The sequence below is a fragment of the Choristoneura fumiferana genome, chromosome 11 (assembly GCF_025370935.1).
Source record: "Choristoneura fumiferana chromosome 11, NRCan_CFum_1, whole genome shotgun sequence".
Classification (NCBI taxonomy): Eukaryota; Metazoa; Arthropoda; class Insecta; order Lepidoptera; family Tortricidae; genus Choristoneura; species Choristoneura fumiferana.
In genome coordinates, this window is record NC_133482.1 from 9,962,673 (window position 1) to 9,967,000 (window position 4,328).

The window sequence follows — 4,328 nt, forward strand, 5'->3', positions numbered from 1 at the left end:
ATAAATTGTTTAAGTTTATTTTTAAATTGTGCACCATCTAATGATTAAATATTCAGGTAAACTTTATCCATTTACATAAGTGCTCTTTTGTGTATATAGCTAGAGGGTCGGACAGTGCATATGTCCATACTTATATTGAGATCGTAATATTTGTCTTGAATCACTTTTTTTGGGAAATGATCTTTATTTCTTTAACAAATTATGTTTAACTTCATGTTGTCAATGTATAATGTTAAAAAAAGCCAGACAAAATGAATATAGTATCCTTTCTCAATAATAATTTATTAACACAGCAAATTATAAAATGAAATATAGAAAAACAAAGTTAAAATAAGTTTATTAATAATTACGTTCAACATAAAATAAAAAAATAGACTATTCAAGTCCACAGCTTTCTCCACTCCGCGGAAGCTAGACTGTCTCATTTGTTCTCGAGAGTTTGGTTAAGGCGCGAAAAGACATATACGAACACGGGCGAGCATATTTTGTTTTAGCAATTGAAATGTAAATTTTAGCAAAATGCTAAAAAAACATCAAGATAGTTATGCAATTTCGTAAATTTAAGGAAAACTTGAAATACGACACTCCATCCTTTTTCAGAGTGGATCTGCTGTCATTTGCAGTTTCGCCGAAACTTTGTCATTGCGTGGCGTTGTAATGTAATCAACGCGCGGTCGAAACACAACTGTGCAGGAAAATCGAAGTTCAAATCATACCGTCCCTCTCGCCGCTCTCGTATTAATAGTATAAGTGTCAGAGGGACCCCACGACACGAACTCGAGTTTCGGGTTTCGTAGTAGCCCTGCAGGAATGAAACAATAGTCGTCTACCTCACCTACATACTATGGGTTCCTCCTGCTGGGTCGTGCTGAGTCACCGACTTCGAGCTACTAGGTACAGTCACCAGCACCAATATTCGACACAACAAATCTGCATAAATATCTGATACGACTCTATTTCTAGGGCCGGAAGGACGTGTCAGATATTTTTGCACACTCCGCTGTAGCAGAATTAATGCTGGTGACTGTACCTAAAAAAATATTTTCAAGGGATTTGTAGTCAGTTCCATTTTCCGTTATTTTTTATTTTTTCTTTTTTGTTATAATTTTCTTAATTTCTCACATTTTAGTGATTCGTAGCCAAAGAACATCTCACAACGATTCAATTAAGCCCAAACACGGCTTAGGTACGTTGTTTATAACAGAGTTCCGTTGCCTACCTTCCAGCTTCAGCATCAGATCAGTTAACTTAAAGCTCCTTCTTAGTCGCTTATCTAGATATTCATCATGATTAGGGCATGGATACGGTATTCGGTATTACGAAAAACCGGGATACCGGTCATTTTTCCCCTCTTTTAATACCGGTATTAAATATCTACAAACGGTTTTTCGGTATTTTGACTTGTGCTTAAAATAGTAATAGTCGACTTTATTTCAAACAAGACAGCACTTTTAATAACTTGTCTTCAGACTTATGGCTTTTGAGTTACTTACCTCTTAATCTTACTTTCAAATTTCAAATTTACCGCGCACAAGTTTGCTTTGCTTATTTGTAGTGTAAGCTTTCTCGAAGTTGGACCTACCTAACTGGACCGTTGTCCCAGGTATTACATAGTCGTCAACAACTTCGAGCGCAGAGCCCCCGACTATTGCGGGAGTTCGGACACATGGACATTAGTTAGACATGACTTTCGTCTTGCCCGTGTTCATTTTAGGCCAACTCGGTCGGAAACTGCTGAGGTCGGCGAGCATAGCACTGAAGTTTCCATGGTCTCAGCCATGATTACAATATCGTCGGCGAATCGAAGGCGAGTGAAGTACCGCCATTAATGTTGATGCCTCGTCCTTTCCAGTCCAGAACCTGAAAAAGCATCCTCCAATGCAACGGTGAACAGTTCGGAGCGATCACATCTCCTTGTCTGACTCCCGCTGCAGAGGAATAGGCTTCTGCTCTGGTCATGTAATCGGACGGACATAGTGCGTTTTTGTACAGATACTAGACACTTCAACACTTCGGTATACCGGTAGTCAACTGCACCGCTGGAGAGCCTGCATCACAGCCAAGTCTCGATCGAATCGAAGGCTTTCTCGTAGTCCACAAATGCAAGGCAAAGGGAAGTTATACCCTTCGGTCTTCTGTATAACCTGCCGCAACGTACATGTGGTCTACGTCCTATAGGTTTTCGGAAGCCGGCTTGTTCGGGAGGCTGGAAATCGTCAAACCTGCTTGCGAGACGATTTGTGATGATCCTGAAAAACAGCTTGTAAACATGGCTCAGAAGTGAGATGGGTCTATAATTCTTCAGCAAGGTGTTATCACCTTTTTTGAAGATGAGCACCACCACTGTCTTCTGTTCCATGCTTTCGGTGTTCCCCTTGGTGGAGACGGAACTAAACGGCGTCTTAAGGTCCTTAAGGACTGGTTTACCACCCGCCTTCAAGAGTTCGGCTGTAATTTCATCGTCACCCGGGGCTTTGTCATTCTTAAGCTATTTGAGGGCCATACTAATCTCGTACAGGCTGACGTCTGGGATGTCTTCGTGATAGTGTCGGGTTAATCTAGCCCTCGGGTCTTTAGCTAGACTGCTTGCTGCTAGCTGTCGTGTCGCTATCCATAAAACCTCTCGTTTTCCCCAACAGCTCAGGTTTGGATGAAATGATTCTGCGTCGTCGGTCTTCAACTTCATTAACCGGCTTTGACTTACAGACAGATCCCTGGTAAACACCTTAGAGCCTCTGATACGCTCAATAGCCTCTTCAATGCTATTTAATAGTATTAAATCGGCGTACTTCGGCGTTTTGAGATCTGCCTATTGAACTGCTGATAGGACAATTAAGCGTCACCAGAAGACTGTAGCAGCATCTCACGCCTCACCTCCATGAGCCTAAGGCCAGAGCGCGAGAGCTTATTGGTTCTAGTACGGCGGGTTTTGAAGAAGTTAGATCCGATCGTATGGACAGCTTCCACAAACCCGTCGTTGTAATCGTCCTCGTCGCTACCTAGGCATTCGAAATGGTTTTGAAGTTTGAGCTGAAAGCTCTCGGGGTTTTGGAGCTGAGCTGGTTCCGGGCGGAGCGTAGATTTCATCAGTAGAGCATGATCGTTTATAGACGAGCGAGCATTACTTAGCTTTGATGAGTTCCATTGGTCATCACGGTCTTCTTCATCAGGTATGTTACCAAATGATACTTTCTGAATGTAAATGCTTATTTTAATGCTAAAAATGCCAAAATCGCCACAGGTGTGCCTTTAAAATTTGAGGTTTGCCCTCGATTTCCCTAAAATCCCATCATCAGATCTTGACTTGGTGACAATGGACTACCTCAAAAGACTATCCTTTCGAATAAAAAAAGAATTTTGAAAATCGATCCACAATTGACTGAGTAATCGGCGAACATACATAATAAAAATACTAACATTGGAACATAGAACCTCCTCCTTTTTTGAAGTCGGTTAAAAAGTCGCCAGATAAGTCGCTAAACCATTTTTGTCGTCAAAACCTTTTTTGGTCGCTAACACTTAAGCAAAAAATCGCTAGTTCTAGCGACAGTCGCTAAATTGGCAACACTCGGTAGCATAGCAAATATTACCGAAATGTTACTTCGGTATCGTTATAATAATGTGAATTGGGTAACGTTAACTAGCCCTACAATGTAAAGTAAATTTACCGGTAAAAATAACGTTAATCAGGTAACGTTACTATATGTTAGTTACCATTTAACGTTATATTTTTTTACCGGTACTAGGTATATGTATGATTTTTACCGTTATTTAACGTTACTTATAGTGTGAATTTGGTAACGTTAACAAGCCCTGCGAAAATGTGAGTGAAGTGACAGCCGTGATGACATTGACAAGTTTGAATGACAGTGACAGCTGCTGTTTTTAATAAATTACAGTGTGGAGTCCTGTGGAGTCAGACTCTTCTGGCCAACTATTTAATTTTGTCGCGATGATTTTATCCTATTGGCCATTTCTACATGTGAAAAAATGTGGTTTAATAGAGCTGCAGTAAATCCTACCGCGCTACAAAAAATAAGTTCTTTGTATTTCGCAATTTATTTGGTTGTATGGATGACGTCATCTCTGGCTTTCTGGATATAAAAAATCTAAACTGTTCAAGCTTAGGTTTTGCACGTTTCAAACGTTGACTTAGAAATTATTTATATACTCGGCAACTCGCACATGACATTTTTAATAATGGCCCAATGGCGCTCGATTTTCAAAATTCAAAATAAGAAATTGGTTGCCAAGGCGTCCATGTAAACAAAAAATAATAATTGGTTCTTGCATAATTAAAACAAACAAGGTTTGAAGCAACATTAACT